We start from the raw sequence: 19,204 nt of genomic DNA, 5'->3' as shown, positions 1-19,204 counted from the left end.
CTTCAACCCCTGTCAAGTGACAAGGGTACCACTGTCATGTCACGAGTACGTAACCATCCATTCGTGGAATATACTGTTTTTAACTTTCCATTTGTTTTACAGTACCCAGTGAAAAACATCCACTTCATGTGACAGAAGCCATAACAGATCATAAGTCTGTTGGTTATTCAAACTTTATCTGGAGACCTAATAGAGAAATCCCATCCTTACCCATTCTGGTTTTTCATCACTCTCATCCCTACATCTAGACTCCTGACTCTTATCTGCCTCCTGACAAGCCTTTTGATAGTATCAAGTCTCCAGGAGCTTGTCAGGACGGGGACAGGATTGGACCCGAATGCAGAACGCAGGCACTGAAGTACTAGGGGTAGGACAGGATGGGGATGCCGTGGCATGTAGGGGCTTATGCAGGCGGGGCTGGATCCCCGATTTCGTGATAGGGCAGGAGGATCCCAGAGCTCGTGGCGGGCCGCATGGATCCCGGGCAGGGCCACCTCCCAGGCTAAAAACACGGAGGCATCTGCAAGGAGCGGACACCTGGGCAGGTGCGGGGCACAACCCTTAGTGAGCAATGGGTGGAAAGGGCAGAATCCCCACCGGGCAGCGGCAGTCCAGCCGGGCCTGCCTGAGGGAGGCAAGGAATCAGAAGAAAGCTGCGTCCAGCGTGAGCAGTAGGGCTACCGTGATACACCGGTTTATTGGGAAGGGCAACCAACAGCGTGACAGCGCAGGCAAGGCGACTAAGGCGGAACAGCGGGACCAGCGCACACGAGAGAAGCAGTGGAACAAGTCCAACCGGACAGAACATATGCAGAAGAGGCCGGCAACAGGGCAAAACAGGATTCCGAGCAGGCCGGCAACCAGGGAAAGAGCAGAATTCAGAGCCGGCAGCCCAGGTACAGATCGGGTTAAACCGGCTTCGGAGTAGGACAACCCACACCCAGGCTCAGTCCCCGAGTCCCTTATAAACACCTGCCCCCTATTAGGCTACAGCTGTCCCTCCTTAAGTCAAGACGATCCAATGGCTGCGGGTGACAGGAGGGCTGGCTGGAGGAAGAGAAGAATGCTTAGATTCATGGTACTTTGCTTCCACTATTGCGGAAGGATGGAGATGATTTGATTGGACAGGTTCCAGCTGAAACATGCTAGGTCTGAAGTCCTGACAAATCACATAACTAGGGCTGTGGACAGTATTTCAATAAATAGCAGGGAAGTGGGTTCAACAGATTGGAATTGGAATGTTTTTATTATTGCCATAGGTACCGCAATAGTGAATGTTTTTGCATGTATACCCTTGAGACAAATCAAATCATATCGTTACACAGTGTAATGAGGTAGGATAAGGTAAAACATTAATAATGCAGAAGGTGTAGAATAATGTGCAGAATAATTACAATAGAATTAAGGAAAAGTATGGATGAAATAATAGCATCCATGACATCACTGACGAGCGCTGCCTCAAAAAGGCAGCATCCATCATGAAGGACCACCACCACCCAGGACATGCCTTCTTCCCATTTCTACCATCATGGAGGAGGTACAGGAGCCTGAAGGCACACACTCAATAGTTCAGCGACAGCCTCTTCCCATCTGACATCGGATTTCTTACTTATTTAACTTTTTTATACTATTTTTATAGAAATCTAACTGTGATTTACTGGTTTTATTATAATGTATTACGATGTACTTCTCGAGCATAACACATTTCAAGACATATAGCAGTGATATTAAACCTAATTCTTTTTGTGAATATTAAAGAGGATACAAAGAGTACTTTTACAGATGTATAAACAGTAAAAGAGAGTGTAGAATGGATATTGGACCTCTGGGAAATGACACTGGAGAAGTTGTCAGACACACTGAAACGGCAGAGAACTGTACACGTACTTTGTGTCAGTCTCCAATGTTTTCCGACATGAAGAGATGCCAGAAATTGAAGCCTGGGCGGCATTGAGTATCATCACTTTTAATAAGGAGATATTGCTTGGAGAGTTGTAAATCCTGACGGTGGATGGACAAGACATCACGGATTCGCAAAAAGAGGCTGAAGCGATTGTGAAGGCATTCACAGTGCAAGAATAATTAGTCAGGAATTGCTCCCCGTGACCGGGAAATCACAAATGTCACTCTACTCCTGAGGAACACAGGAAGGAAAAAGATAGGAAATTATTGGTTGCTGACCAAGATTGCAGTGGACGGTGCAATTTGAGAGTCCATGCTACGGATGAGGTATAAGTGCATCTTGGTTCTTACTTCTCCTAACAGTAAGAGTGTTCACTTTGATTGTGTAAATATGTGGATTTCATCTCCAGGCACAGTGAGTATATAAGATCCCCATTTGAATACACTAAGATATGAACTGTTTGTTCATAGTCACAGTGCATTGATTACTCTTCACAAACATGTTTATCCAAATATTTGCGCCATTGCAAAATACTCCATTTGAGGTTGTTCCCCTCCCTGAATCACAATATATAGGGGACAACCACCGAAATCTGATACAGCAGCTCAAAGAAAGCAACTTCGATTTCTTCGTTACAGGTAAATCTGATTTGTCTGAGTCTTTCTGAAATAATTATTGACAAGCATTAAATGGAGATGGCTTCATTGGTAAATTGGCAGATGATGAAACAATTGATGGAGCTGTGGATAGTGTGGAGAACTGGCAATAAATACAGCAAAATGTAGATCAATTGCAGATATAGGCTGGGAAATGGCAAATGGAATTTGACCCAGATAAATGTGACGAATTGCACCTCAGTAAGGCAAACGCAAGACAGAACACTGTTATGGGCAAGGTCCTTTGGTGTTGCTGAGCAGAGAGATCATGGCATCCTAGTTCATTGCTAGTTGTAAGTAGCTACACAAGTTGGTATGTTGTTTAGAAATAGGCGTACAACATGCTTGCATTTATTATTCAAATAATTTAGCTCAATTCTCATGTTCCTACTTTGTAAGACTCTCGTTGGGCCACATCTGGATGACTGCATACAGTACTGGTCGCCCCACACTTGGAAGGATGTGGAGGCGTTGGAGAGGGTGAAGAATATGTTTACCAGGATGCTGCTTCATTTAGAGGGTGTGTGCTATCACAGGAGGCGTAATAAAATGTTGTTTCCACTGGAGCTCCAAAGGCTGAGGGGTAATCTGATAGAGGATTGCAGGAAGATGGAGGGTATGGACATGGTATAGGCAGGAAGGATTAGTGTTTGGGTGTTTTTGATTTGCTTTATAGCTAGTTCATCACAACATTGTGGCCCTAATGGCCTGCTGTTGTGCTGTACTCTTCATTGTTCTATGTTCTCCTTAGTTCTCAAAGCATTTTCATAGCAAACTGACCCATTTGACAGTTACCTTGTAGCTGTTGGTTAAATCCTTTGCGATTTACAATTTGCTATTTCTAAACTCAAGGTAAAGATTCCAATTAGAATTTTAAATCTCTCACAATATCATTAGACATGTTGGCTCCTAAACTACACAAGCAGCAATGACGTTAAATTAGTTTCGACATTCCATGTTCATGAGATGTTCTTCTGCACACCATTGATTTAACATGTGGTAATTTGAGTTAATAGCACCTTTCTGTCACCTTAAACAGTCTGACATATCACAGAAACAAATATTTTCACCCATAGAACTGCCAAAGATCAGATGACTTATCTTTAAACGCTGGAATCTCTTGTACATGAAAGTCGCTGAAGGTTCTGAGATTCTCAAACCACCCTGCCTGGCACATGTGATCAATCCATGGTCAAGGTCACTAAGATCTCATTTCTCTTCTATGCTGATGTTTGGTCTCAACAGCAAATGAATCTCTTGACCATTCCTGCATGCTTTTATGCATTAAGTTACATCGAAAATTTTGGATGATGAGATATCGGCACTAACAAGTGTAGTGGGATGTACGGGTGTCCATAATAAAGTGGCCACTGAATGTATTATGCTCTGATTGGGCTGTCCTGAACCATTTCTCTGTCACTGAGGTATTTTAGAAGTAGAGTTTCTGATAAATTGAAAAAACAGCATCCAATCTCACTCATGCAGCAACGTTACGACAATGTGATTGATAATGACACTGATAGAAAGGACAAGGACTGAACACCAGGGAGAACTTGCCCATCTTTTCCAAGGTACATGGAAATCACTCAAGAGGCTTTAACATCTCTGTCTGGATTGCTTCAGAGCTGCATTGAAATAGCATCCTAGAATTTGAACTGTTCACAAGATTGGACCTTGAACCCATTCTATAGACTCAAGGGAAGAATCACACCACCTGGTCACACTTGACACTGATACGAACTCAGCATAAAAACAACTTTAGGGAAATGGAAAACAATCAGCTCAGCAAAGGCAGCAGTACAGGAACTTGCAGCTCATACGGAATGGAATCTAAATTCAAACTCTCTGTGATTAAAGAAGAGAATAGTAATTTTAATGTTATTCTATCTACAATTGAAGGGTGTTCTAAAGTAGTCTTCAAGGCTACTAGAGTCTGTACTTCTGCAGATAATCTATTACCTTGTGACAGGTATCTGATTGTACAAGACAATATGTGGGAACTGAATTCAGCACAGATATACTATAGCCTATTGTTGAACACACACAACTTAAAACTACAAAAATACAGTATTGCCTTTAAAACTGAACTGATTTACTGTCCCAGCTATCCAACGATAAGTCATTCTTGTCCTATAGAAGGATGTCTGTATTCACTTTACCTGTATTCTCAGTTTTCTGAAATATTCTACCTCTCAATTTGTAGTTTCCAAAAGTCATAGGAGCAGAATTAGGCCATTTAAACCCAAAGGGTTTGCCCCACCATTCCATTTTGGCTGATTTATTATCCCTCTCAACCTCATTTGCTTCCCCTGGTCAGGAACCTTTCACAAACATACTAATGAATAATCTATCAATCTCCACTTTACACATCCCCAATCACTTAGCTTCACAGCTGTCTGTGGCAAGCAATTCCAAAGATTCACCACCTTCTGGCTCGAGAAATCCCTCCTCATCCCTGTTGTAAAGGGACATACTTCTACTTCAAGGCTGTACCGTCTGGTCCCAAACTCCACCACCACAAAATACATCCTCTCTACTTCAACTCTATCTAGGTCTTTCAATATCCATAAGCTTTCAATGTCCTTCTTTTCTCTTTACTAGAGCTATCAAAAGTGAGATACCTTCCTCCAGATAATGGCCTTCCAAAAAACACTTGTCGTCCTGGTGTTTCTCCTGCTGCTTGTTAACACTGAGTTTTCCAAAGCCCAAATGTCCAGTCGTCATGAAACCAGATTAAACAGTAATGCAGAGGGAATTTCTTCACAGGTAGGATTGTCTTACCTCCACTTCTTTAACAGTGTTCATTGTTGAATTTTCTTTACAGATATACAACCAAACGAAACAACATTCCTCTACAACGTGCTCCAACCACAGAACATTGATCGCACAAAGCACATAAAACTAAATATTGTCAAAAATAAGTGAATAAAATATAATTCACAATGCATGCAGTGTGCAGCACATTAAAAAAAACAACTAACAGTAAAGAGCTCACTGTCTTGTGATGAGAGGTCGGGAGTGGCAGGGCATTCATTGGTTTTGTAACCTAATGAAAGAAGCTATTACCCAGTCTAGCAGTCATAGTTCTCAAGCTCCAGTGCCTCCTTCCCGATGATTATAGGTCAAAGAGATTGGGAGATATGTGCCAGGGATCCTCAATGATGCTTTGGGATTTGACTAAATCAAATGTGTCAGATCATTAATATTCCAAACAACATTTTATTTAAAGTCAAACATCTATTTTTTGATATAATGAACATACTGAAATGCAATAAAAAAACATTAATTTTTCCAAGTCAAATTGAGTTTATTCTTATTATCATAAGTTCAGTGAGGTACGGATTCAGTACCAAGGAAAATTTGCATGCAGCAACATCACAAAGATGAAGGGACAGACAGCACACAGAATATAGATTATGCATTAGCTCTTCCTTAAGTCATGCCATATGCAATAAAGTCGATTTGCCATCATGAGTATATATTTTCAGAAGTTAATTGGCTGGAATAGTAATGAATGGGAGATTGGTTTGACTAGACAAAATAGATGAATGTCACTTGAGGCAGGCATCCCCAACAGGGCTGAAAACATTGTCAATTACAATTTCCCACGAGACGTTACTCACGGACAGTTATAGAAAAGCGGGTTGGTCTTGCAATGGAAATGTTCCCATGATAGTTCAGGGTTTATTCATCGAGAAGATACTTTGATTGATGCACCAGTTGGGTGGGAGGTGGACGGGGTAATATTTTGGTAATATTTTCTGAGGAGCTGACTGGTCAAACTAAACAGTGAGAACTGGTGCCGAATACTTTCCTGTGTTCAATGGTGGGTGAGGTTCACCAATGACGGACTGGGCCATATTTAGTACTTATTACAGGCTTTTCCGTACAATGGCATTGATGCTTCCATATCAGGCCAAGATGAAACCAGTCAATAAACTCTCTAACAGACATCTGTAGAAATTTGTTAATGTTTCAGATAATAATTCAAATTTTGTCAAGCTTCCAAGAAAGCATAGCATTTTTGGTGACATTCCAAATCTCCTCAAATTCCTATTGAAATATAGCCGCCGTCTCACCTTCTTTACAGCTGTATCAATATGTTGGGTCCAGGTTAGCTCCTCGGACATACTGGCCCCCAGGAACTTTAAATGGCTCCCTCACTGCATTTCTGATCCCTCCATGAGGATTGGTGTGTGTCATTCACACAACTATAATGTGTCATCTGTCCTCATACCCGAACTCTATATTCTCAAACCCGACCTCCGGAAAACACGGTGAGGAATTCTTCCATGGGCAAGAAAGTCAATGGTCTGAGATAACTGAGCTGCAAGTTGAATTCACAATTCTTTGTTTCTTGTCAATTCACAGGAAAATATGAGCGAAAGTCTGAGAAGCAGATTCCGAACATACAACAGGTGACTTTGTGGTTTGTTAGAAGTAAAGGTCTGTTAAGATCTATTAAGAACTGTGCATTCCAGTGATCCACCACTCTCTGAATAAAAAAAAAACCCTACGCCTCACATGCCCTTTGAACACACGCCTTCTCACTTTAAATGCCTGCCCTTTGATATTTGACATTTCAACCCCGGGAATCAGATACTCCCTGTCTACTCTATCTATGCCTCTTTTAAACTTATAAACCTTCATCGCAATTCCCCTCAGGCTATGGTGCTCCAGAGGAAACAACTCACCGTCCTTTCCAATTGTATCCAGTCTCAATTGTAAGCTAAGCTTTCGCTGAGGAAATACAGCTCCAGAAATATGATTTTTATTTCTGCATGTGTGTGTGTGGCAAATATCCATCGACATTTCCTGGTACATGCTTCAGAGCATCGACTGATGATAAGAGGGTGTTCACCATGACACTGGAGTAAACTCTAGATGTCACATTCTCCTGTGTAGTAAAGGACTTCAATTTGCTGCATCCTACTACAAGTTCTGAGTTATCATAATTCAAAAATGAGCAATGCTAAAAGTTCACGTGCAACGGTTGTATTTATATTTTCTGCCCATTACACTACTGGTGTTTTTGGCAGCAATAAAGGTCTTCCTTCTCTGGCTGTGTTCAGTGCTTCCTTCATCATGTCAGTGTTACGCCTGTGACAATAGACAATAGGTGCAGTAGACCATTCGGCCCTACAAGCCTGCACCGCCATTTTGAAATCATGGCTGATCAATTACTATCAATACCCTGTTCCTGCTTTGTCCCCATATCTCTTGATTCCCTTATTCATGATACCTATCTAGCTCCTTCTTGAAAGCATCCAGAGAATTGGTCTCCACTATCTTCCAAGGCAGTGCATTCCAGACCCCCACAACTCTCTGGGAGAAGAAGCTTTTCCTTAACTCTGTCCTAAATGACCTACCCCTTATTCTCAAACCATGCCCTCTGGTACTGGTCTCTCCCATCATCTGGAACATATTTCCTGCCTCTATCTAGTCCAATCTCTTAATAATCTTACATGCTTCAATCAGTTCCCCTCTCAATCTCCTTAATTCCAGCGTGTACAAGCCCAGTCTCTCTAACCTCTCTGCGTAAGACAGTCCAGACACCCCAGGAATTAACCTCGTGAATCTACGCTGCACTTTCTCTACAGCCAGGATGTCCTTCCTTAACCCTGAAGACCAAAACTGTACACAATACTCCAGGTGAGGTCTCACCAGGGCTCTGTACAAATGCAAGAGGATTTCCTTGCTCTTGTACTCAATTCCCTTTGCAATAAAGGCCAACATTCCATTAGCCTTCTTCACTGCCTGCTGCACTTGCTCATTCACTTTCAGTGACTGATGAACAAGGACTCCGAGATCTCTTTGTATTTCTCCCTTACCCAACTCTAAACCGTTCAGATAATAATCTACCTTCCTGTTCTTACTCCCAAAGTGGATAACCTCACACTTATTCACATTAAACGCCATCTGCCTAGTATCTGCCCACTCACCCAGCCTATCTAAGTCACCCTGAATTCTCCTAACATCCTCATCACATGTCGTACTGCCATCCAGCTTAGTATCATCAGCAAATTTGCTGATGTTATTTTTTATGTCTTCATCCAAATCATTAACGTAAGTGGTGAACAGCTGTGGTCCCAATACCGTGCCCTGTGGCACCCCACTAGTCACCCCCTGCCATTCCGAGAAACACCCATTCACACCTACACTTTGCTTTCTATCTGCCAACCAGTGTTCTATCCATGTCAATGTCTTCCCCCTGATGCCATGAGCTTTGATTTTACCCACCAATCTTCTACGTGGGACCTTATCAAATGCCTTCTGAAAATCAAGGTACACTACATCCACTGCATCTCCCCCGTCTAACTTCCTGGTTACATCCTCGAAAAACTCCAACAGATTAGTCAAGCATGATTTACCCTTGGTAAATCCATGCTGGCTTGGCCCAATCCTATCACTGCTATCTAGATATGCCACAATTTTATCCTTAATAATGGACTCCAGCATCTTTCCCACCACCGATGTCAGGCCGACAGGTCGATAGTTCTCTGTTTTCTCCCTCTTCCTTTTTGAGAAATGCAAGATCGCTATTAAGGCAGGGTAGGAGACCCAGGAAATGAGTGAGATAAGTTTGGAATGTCCTGGCCCCCAGCGATACAACGCCACGGAAAAGGTCATTGTTTCTTGGAGGCGGAATTGTGTATTGAGTACTCTGCTTCATGGAAGCCCTCAGGCAATGTGGGCAGGTTAGGGGATGGCATCATTCCACCCTGAGTGACATCTGAGACCCTATGAGTGGGGATAAAAGAGGGTCTGGGGAACAGCTCCTTGAGACGCACCAGAAGAAAGGCTAGAACTCCTGTAACAGCGTAATAGTGAAAGCCGGCGGAAAATCCCACGTAGAAATATAGAAATATAAAACCATAAATAATTAAATAATAATAAATTATGCCAAGTGGAAGTAATCAGTGATTCAAAGTCATTTTATTCGTGACAACATTAATTCGTTATCAGCTAAGCACTGTTTCTGAGTTTAGTCTATTCATTTACTATATTAATAATTCACATGTCAAGACAAGACAAGGTAAAGGAGCAGAAGTAGGCCATTCGGCCCCTTGAGTCCGCTCCGCCACTTCACCATGAGCTTAAGTATTCTCCCATCTCCAATTTCCGACTTTTTCCCCATATTCCTTGATACCCTGACTAATTAGATTCTCATCAATCTCCTCCTTAAACACCCTCAATTATTGGGCCTCCACACTGCATGTGGCAAAGAATTCCATAATTTCACGACCATGATGCCTCAAACAGAATTACAGGACAATGAGTTCCAATCAATTTGTAATCAATGCCCACATTACACAATAATCCGTTTTGCTTTGGTATCATACTACAAACTTTCTCAATGTTTCTGTTGACATGTCACTCATTAAGTGAATACCAAATCGTCAGTCCTGTTGAAGTGCTTTGAAGTGCTTTGTAATTTAATTAAAATTGTCATTTGATAACGTATATTGATAACTTTCAACAAAAGTAATCAGTCTATAATATTAGCTAAGCAGAGTCTGCTGTGTCACATATCGGGGAATATTTCTGTTCTCTTGATAAAACTAGATCTATGTAAAGGCAACAAAGGAACACATTATGAACTTTAATTAATATTGTATAATACAATAGTTGTATCTAGTCTCAATTGTAAGCCAAGCTGACACTGAGGAAATACAGCTCCAGAAATAATATTTTTATTTCTGCAAGGAGTATGGGTGTGTGGCAAATATCAAGCAGCATTTCCTGGTGCATGATTCAGAGCACACGACTGATGATAAGAGGATGTTCACCACGACATTGGAGTAAACTCCAGATGTCTCTTTCTTCTGTGCAGTAAAGGAATTAAATTTTCTGCATCCTACTACAAGTTCTGAGTTATCATAATTCGAAAACGAACAATGCTGAAAGTCAAATGCAACTGTTCTATTTATATTTTCTGCCCATTACACTACCGGTGTTTTTGGCAGCAATAAAGGTCTTCCTCTCTGGTTGTGTCCAGGGCTTCCTTCATCATGTCAGTACTTCCACTTAGCTTTCTCTACTGTCTAGTATGCATTTCATGTGGAGACTCAGGAAAACAGTTACACTCAGATGTAGAATTATTCTTTATTGCGTTTCCAGACCAGTTTTGATTTACCAGTCTGAATTTTTATTGCTAAACTGAAACCCTGAACGGGCAGGACCCATGGACATCTCTTCGCCTGGCCTCTACTTATTTACCTGTTCGGTATGGCTGATACTACCAAGAGCTAAAGCAGAAGGCCCTGACTCCAGACAACATAGAACTCAGGGTCATTGAGGCACATGGTCCTTCAAACCTGATGACATGTCTGTGGTCTTCTTGCAGCCCTTTATTTATTGCCATCCCTTATTTCAAGCATTGGCACAATTTAACATTCATCATAATCCACTTCCTCTTGTTCCAAACCTTTATGTGTCAGGTTTTTTTTTATCCTATTCAATATTAATCATTTGTTGTATTCCAGGTTTTAAGGTACTATGCTTTCAGTAACAAATGAATATTTCTGAACTTGTGTTGTAGATGGCGAGCTGGCCAAAAGGAACGAGCACTCCCAGCAATGATCCATCGGAAGGAATTCAGTCTGCCAGAAACTTCAGTCAGACAGACAGACTGAACGACATACTTTATTGATCCCGAAGGAAATTGGCTCTCGTTACATTCACACTAAGCAGGAATTGTGTAGAAATATAGCAATATTTAACTAGAAATAATTAAATAATTATAAATTATGCCAAGCAGAAATAATCAGTGATTCATAGTCACTTTATTTGTGACAACATTAATTCGTCATGAGCTAAGTACTGTCTCTGTTATAGTCTATTCGTTTACTCTATTAATAATTCATATTACATTTCAAGCAAGGTAAAGGTGCAGAAGGAGGCCATTCGACCCATTGAGTCTGCTCTGCCACTCCACCATGAGCTGAACTATTCTCCCATCTAGATCCAATTTCCGACTTTTTCCCCATATCCCTTGATACACTGACTAATTAGATACCTATCAATCTCCTCCTTAAGCACCTTCAATGATTGGGCCTCCACACTGTATGTGGCAACGAATTCCATAATTCCACCACCATCTGGCTAAAAATATGTACCTTTTGCGATAATTTGATGAGAATGCCAGTAGGATAGATAAAGGGGATGCAGTGTATTTTGTATATCTGGGCGTTAAGAAGTCCTTTGACACAAGTGCCACACAGAAGGCTGCGTATTTAATTAAGAGCCCATGATATTACAAGAATGTTACTAACATGGGTAGTACATTGGCTGATTGGTAGGAGGCAGCGAGTGGGAATAAATGGATCCTGTTCTGGTTGGCTGCCAGTGGCTAGTGGTGATCCGCAGGGTTCCTATGGGGCCACTTATTTTTATGCTGTATATAATGACTTAGATGAAGGAATAGATGGTTTTCCTGCCAGGTTTGCAGATATTAGGAATATTGGTGGAGGGACATGAAATGTTGAGGAAACAGATATGATAGAAACATAGAAACACGGAACTACTGCACAATACAGGCCCTCCAGCCTACAAAGCTGTGCCGAACATGTCCTTACCTTAGAAATTTTGCATTATGCCGATGACCTTTTGCTTTATATTCCTAATGTTGAGACTTTATTAGCTATCGTACATTCTTTTGTCTCCTGTTATAGTCAGTATTCAGGATAAGAGTGAACTTTTTCTATTGAATCATTTAGTATCAATTAATACTAACCTTCCTTTTAAAATTGTAAGAAATAAACTTACTTATTTGGATGGAACAATTACTAAGAACCATAAATAGTTATTTAAAGAAAATTTGGGCCTGGGACCCCAAGATCCCTCTGATCCTCCTCACTGCCAAGAGTCTAGGCATTAACTCTACATTCTGCCATCATATTTGACCTACCAAAATGAACCAGGCCACACTTATCTGGGTTGAACTTCATCTACCATTTCTCAGCCCAGTTTTGCATCTTATTAATGCCTCATCTCATTAAATTACCTCGTCTCAGTCATTTATAAAAATCACGAAGAGTTGGAGTCCCAGAATAGATCCCTGAGGCACAACACTGGACTCTGGCCTCCATGCAGAATATGACCCGTCTCCAAGCACATTTTGCCTTCTTGGGCTAAGTCAGTTCAGGATCCACAAAGCAATGTCTCCTTGGATCCCATGTATCCTTACTTTCTCATGGGGTTGAGGAGGAGATAAAACAAAGGATCATCAGTGATTGAATGGCAGAGCTGATTCAATGGGCCCGATTATCTCATTCTGCTCTTATGTCATATGGTCTTAAATAAGTATGTCTAAAATTAATTATTTATAATAATTTTGTGTTTAATGGGGACAATCTCAAGAGCACAGATATTAGGTATGGTGAATAAATGTTGCCAATATCAGTAGTAACCACTTCCAGTCTTACAATAAATGCTAATGAAGAACACATTGTATGTATGTTTCATTGATTGTTAATTATTATTACAAGTGTTGCACTATTTCACATTTCTTTAACACACATTATACAGTGTTGAACTTCTATTGGCTGGAACTTTTGGTAGTGACACTATGTTTCTGACCTTGTGCTGTTGATCAGTTTTAACCCAGATGCTCACTGTAACTTGCGGAGAAGATATTCCTGATGTCACTTTCAGGGTCTATGGTGCAGCTGTCTGAAAAAAAATGAACAGCACAAATGTCATTATTGTAATCGACATACGGCAACATACATCATCTCCAATAACTATATGATTTTCACTCCAATGGAAGAACTGCAGGAACGAGACTGCAGGATTTTCTGGGATTTGAAATCAGATGCTGTCATTCTCGTAAATGCTTATGTAGTGTTCTCACACAGCTGTAAAATAACTCTGAACTAAACACCAAGCATAAACCAATCAATGAGGCGGTCCCAGTAAGATTAACCATTTACTGTTCACTCTTCCACATTAAGGTATGGTGAAAACTGTTGATAAAACAATACAAAAAATATACTGTATTTGTTTCCTTCTTGACATCACATTTACATCATAAACACTTGCAAAAGTAAAACTACAACAACAATCTTACATTAAAGTGCAACATACAGTCAGAATCTACCCACGCCATCGACTGGCTTTAAATACACTTCAACACAAACTATCCGCAACTCTTTAAATAACAAAAAACATAAACTTTATCAATCATCATTACTTTTAACAGAATCAGCGTTAACATTTTTAATTCAACATATCGATTATCTCATGAACTTAGGGCGTTGATTCACTAATGTTTCTAGTGCGTAGAAAGAAAACTTTTCTCGCGCTGATACTGTACACATAAGCCCCCTCCCTCCTGTTTCTCCAAACCGGTATTCTCCCACAACACACGGCGTAACTGGGAGTGACGTCATCGCATGCCGCTATATATCACAGAAAACGAATTTACTTTAAACAACCTTAACTTTAACTAGAAATTGATAACAAACAAATTACTAAAGCAAAAGTATAATAAACTAAACAAATGCCTTAAAGGCAACACAGCTTAAGATCTCAAATGACTGCTCCGAAGATAAAATAATTGGTTATTTGGGGAAAGAAATAAGTATATATAATAAAGTTATTACGAACTCCGTGGAGCATGTGGGGATCTTCAGATATACAGGCACTCTCGCTTTCTTTCTTTTTTTTTCATTTTCTTTTTTTTCTGTAGGGTTGTTAGAGGGGAGGGGCTAAGGGTATATTTGTTTTTCTTTCTGTAATTATTTGAAAACGCAATAAAAAACGTTTTAAAAAGAGGATCATTAAAAAAGGTCATTTAGTACAGAGTTAAGGAAAAACTTCTTCTGCAAGAGAGTTGTGGGGGTCTGGAATGCACTGCCTCGGAAGGTAGTGGAGGCCAATTCTCTGGATGCTTTCAAGGAGCTAAAGAGGTATCTTACGGATAGGGGAATCAAGGGATTAGGGGACAAGGCAGGAACAGGGTATTGATAGTAATTGATCAGGCATGATCTCATAATGGCGGTGCAGGCTCGAAGGGCTGAATGGTCTTCTTCTGCACCTATTGTCTATTGTCACAGGCGTAACACTGACATGATGAAGGAAGCCCTGAACACAGCCAAAGAAGGAAGACCTTTATTGCTGCCAAAACACCAGTAGTGTAATGGGCAGAAAATATAAATAGAACAGTTGCACCTGAACTTTTAGCATTGCTCATTTTCGAATTATGATAACTCAGAACCTGTAGTAGGATGCAGCAAATTGAAGTCCTTTACTACACAGGAGAAGGAGACATCTGGAGTTTACTCCAGTGTCATGGTGAGCATCCTCTTATCATCAGTCGATGCTCTGAAGCATGTACCAGGAAATGTCGACGGATATTTGACACACACACACATGCTCCTTGCAGAAATAAAAATCATATTTCTGGAGCTGTATTTCCACAGCGTCAGTCTGGCTTACAATTGAGACTGGATACAATTGGAAAGGACGGTGAGTTGTTTCCTCTGGAGCACCATAGCCTGAGGGGAATTCCGATGAAGGTTTATAAGTTTAAAAGAGGCATAGATAGAGTAGACAGGGAGTATCTGATTCCCGGGGTTGAAATGTCAAATACCAAAGGGCAGGCATTTAAAGTGAGAAGGCGTGTGTTCAAAGGGCATGTGATGGGTAGGGTTTTATTTATTCAGAGAGTAGTGGATCACTGGAATGCACAGTTCTTAATTGATCTTAACAGACCTTTACTTCTAACAAACCACAAAGTCACCTATTGTGTCGAGGGAATCTGATTCTCAGACTTTCGCTCATATTTGAATTAACAATTAACAAAGAATTGTGAAGTCAACTTGCTGCTCAGTTATCTCAGACCATTGACTTTGTTGCCCATGGAAGAATTCCTCAACGTGTTTTCCGGAGTTCGGGTATGAGGAGAGATGACACGTTATAGTTGAGTGAATGACACACACTAATCCTCATGGAGGGATCAGAAATGCAGTGAGGGAGCTATTTTAAGATCCTGGGTGCCAGTATGTCCGAGGAGCTAACCTGGACCCAAAATATTGATACAGCTGTAAAGAAGGTGTGACGGCGGCTATATTTCAATAGGAATTTGAGGAGATTTGGAATGTCACCAAAAACGCTATGCTTTCTTGGAAGCTTGACAAAATTTGAATTATTATCTGAAACGTTGATTAATTTCCACAGATGTCTGTTAGAGAGTTTATTGACTGGTTTCATCTTGGCCTGGTATGGAAGCATCAATGCCATTGTACGGAATAGCCTGTAATAAGTACCAAATATGGCCCAGTCCGTCATTGGTGAACCTCACCCACCATTGAACACAGGAAAGTATTCGGCACCAGTTCTCACTATTTAGTTTGACCAGTCAGCTCCTCAGAAAGTATTTCCAAAATATTACCCCGTCCACCTCCCACCCCACTGGTGCATCAATCAAAGTATCTTCTCGATGAATAAACCCTGAACTATCATGGGAACATTTCCATTACAAGACCTACACGATTTTGTATAACTGTCCGTGAGTAACGTCTCGTGGGAAATTGTAATTGACAATGTTTTCAGCACTCTTGGGGATGCCTGCCTCAAGTGACATTCATCTATTTTGTCTAGTCAAACCAATCTCCCATTCATTACTATTCCAGCCAATTAACTTCTGAAAATATATACTCATGATGGCAAATCGACTTTATTGCATATGGCATGACTTAAGGTAGACCTAATGCATAATCTATATTCTGTGTGCTGTCTGTCCCTTCATCTTTGTGATGTTGCTGCATGCAAATTTTCCTTGGTACTGAACCCGTACCTCACTGAACTTATGATAATAAGAATAAACTCAATTTGACTTGGAAAAATTAATGTTTTATATTGCATTTCAGTATGTTCATTATATCAAAAAATAGATGTTTGACTTTAAATAAAATGTTGTTTGGAATATTAATGATCTGACACATTTGATTTAGTGAAAGCCCAAAGCATCATTGAGGATCCCTGGCACATATCTCCCAATCTCTTTGACCTATAATCATCGGGAAGGAGGCATTGCAGCTCGAGGACTACGACTGCTAGACTGGGTAATAGCTTCTTCCATTAGGTTACAAAACAAATTAATGCCCTGCAACTCCCGACCTCTCATCACAGGACAGTGAGCTCTGTACTGTTAGTTGTTTTTTTATTGTGCTGCACACTGCATGCATTGTGAATTATATTTTATGCACTTATTTTTGACAATATTTAGTTTTATGCGCTTTGTGCGATCAAAGATCTGTGGTTGGAGCAAGGTGCAGAGGAATGTTGTTTCGTTTGGTTTTATATCTGTAAAGAAAATTGAATTTGAACGCGAGTTCCTGAACCTGTTCATTTTTTGGGATTGCAGGCAATTTCAACAATGAACAATGTTAAAGAAGTGGAGCTAAGACAATCCTACCTGTGAAGAAATTCCCTCTGCATTACTGTTGAATCTGATATCAAGTCGTCTGACCCCTCGGGCTTTGGAAAACTCAGTGTTAACAATCAGCAGGAGAAACACCAGGACGACAAGAGTTTTTTGGAAGGCAATTATCTGGAGGAAGGTATCTCAATTTTGATAGCTCTGGTAAAGAGAAAAGAAGGACATTGAAAGCTTATGGATATTGGAAGACCTAGATAGAGTTGAAGTAGATAGGATGTATTTTGTGGTGGAGGAGTTTGCGACCAGACGGTACAGCCTTGGAGTAGAAGTATTTCCCTTTACAACAGGGATGAGGAGGAATTTCTCGAGCCAGAAGGTGGTGAATCTGTGGAATTGCTTGCCACAGACAGCTGTGAAGCTATGTAATTGGGGATGGGTAAAGCGGAGGTTGATAGATTATTCATTAATATGTTTGTGATAGGTTCCGGAGCAGGGGAAGCAAATGGGGTTGAGAGGGATAATAAATCATCCAAAATGGAATGATGGGCAGACCCGTTGGTTCTAAATGGCCTAATTCTGCTCCTATGACTTTTGGAAACTACAAATTGAGAGGGAGGATATTTCAGAAAACAGAGAATACAGGTAAAATTAATACAGACATACTACTATATGACAAGAATGACTTATCTTTGGATAGCTGGGACAGTAAATCAGATCAGTTTTAAAGGCAATACTGTATTTTTCTAGTTTAAGTTGAGTGTGTTCAACAATGGGCTATAGTATATCTGTGCTGAATTCGGTTCCCACATATTGTCTTGTACAATCAGACACTGTCACTGAAGGTAATAGATTATCTGCAGAAGTACAGACTTTGGTAGCCTTGAAGACAACTTTAGGACACCATTCAATTGTAGATAGAATAATATTAAAATTACTATTCTCTTCTTTAATCACAGAGAGTATGAATTTAGATTCCATTCAGTATGAGCTGCAAGTTCCTGTACTACTGCCTTTGCTGAGCTGATTGTTTTCCATTTCCCTAAAGTTGTTTCTATGCTGAGTTCTTAACAGTGTCAAGTGTGACAAGGTGGTGTGATTATTTCCTTGAGGCTATAGCGTGGGTTTGAGGTCCAATCGAGTGAACAGTTCAAATTCTAGGATGCTATTTCAATGCCATCCTGAATGAATCCAGGCAGATATGTTAAAGCCTCTTGAGTGATTTCCATATACCATGGAAAAGATGGGCAAGTTCTCCCTGGTTTTGAGTCATTTTCCTTTCTATCAGGGCATAACATTGCTGCATGTGTGAGGTTGGTTGCTGTGTTTCCAATTTATCAGAAACTCTACTAAAATATCTCAATGACAGTGAAATGGTTCAGGACAGCCCAAGCAGAGCATAGTACATTCAGTGGCCACTTTATTAGGAACACCCGTACATCCCATTACACTTGTTAGTGCCGATATCTCATCATCCAATATTGTCGATGAAACTTAATGCATAAAAGCATGCAGGAATGGTCAAGAGATTCATTTGTTGTTGAGACCAAACATCATCATAGGAAAGAAATGAGATCTTAGTGACTTTGACCATGGATTGATCATTTGTGCCAGGCAAGGTGGATTGAGAATATCAGAGCCTTCAGCGACTTTCATGTACAAGAGTTTAAAGCGTTTACAGATAAGTCATTTGATCATTGGCAGTTCTATCAGTGAAAACGTTTGTTTCTGTGATATGTCAGACTGTTTAAGCTGACAGAAAGGTGCTATTAAATTACCACATGTTAAATCAATGGTGTGCAGAAGAACATCTCATGAACAGGGAATGACGAAACTAATTTAACGTCATTGCTGCTTGTGTGGTTTAAGAGCCAAAATGTCTAATGATATTGTGAGAGATTTAAAATACTAAATGGAATCTTTACCTTGAGTTTAGAAATAGCAAATTGTAAATCGCAAAGGATTTAACCAACAGCTACAAGGTAACTGTCAAATGGGTCAGTTTGCTATGAAAATGCTTTGAGAACTAAGGAGAACATAGAACAATGAAGAGTACAGCACAACAGCAGGCCATTAGGGCCACAATGTTGTGATGAACTAGCTATAAAGCAAATCAAAAACACCCAAACACTAATCCTTCCTGCCTATACCATGTCCATACTCTCCATCTTCCTGCAATCCTCTATCAGATCACCCCTCAGCCTTTGGAGCTCCAGTGGAAACAACATTTTATTACGCCTCCTGTGATAGCACACACCCTCT

At 40.5% G+C, this 19,204-nt stretch overlaps 2 long non-coding RNA genes across 3 annotated transcripts in view; one reads left to right on the top strand and one right to left on the bottom strand.

Moving 5' to 3' along the window:
* LOC132389937 (uncharacterized) overlaps positions 1-19,204 on the bottom strand; it is a 54,337-nt gene that overhangs the window by 29,940 nt on the left and 5,193 nt on the right. For both annotated transcript variants that reach the window (XR_009510732.1, XR_009510731.1), the window contains exon 2: positions 13,141-13,233. This is a non-coding gene — a long non-coding RNA (uncharacterized LOC132389937). The remainder of the gene's footprint in view (positions 1-13,140; positions 13,234-19,204) is intronic.
* On the top strand, positions 2,518-13,232 carry LOC132389938 (uncharacterized). The gene is made up of 4 exons (XR_009510733.1): positions 2,518-2,541; positions 5,161-5,325; positions 6,931-6,977; positions 11,102-13,232. It is a non-coding gene; the product is annotated as an uncharacterized LOC132389938 (long non-coding RNA).

Source organism: Hypanus sabinus, unplaced genomic scaffold (assembly GCF_030144855.1).
Source record: "Hypanus sabinus isolate sHypSab1 unplaced genomic scaffold, sHypSab1.hap1 scaffold_712, whole genome shotgun sequence".
NCBI classification, from domain to species: Eukaryota; Metazoa; Chordata; class Chondrichthyes; order Myliobatiformes; family Dasyatidae; genus Hypanus; species Hypanus sabinus.
Note: the sequence above shows the minus strand (reverse complement) of the source record. Positions and strands in the feature narration are given on the sequence as shown.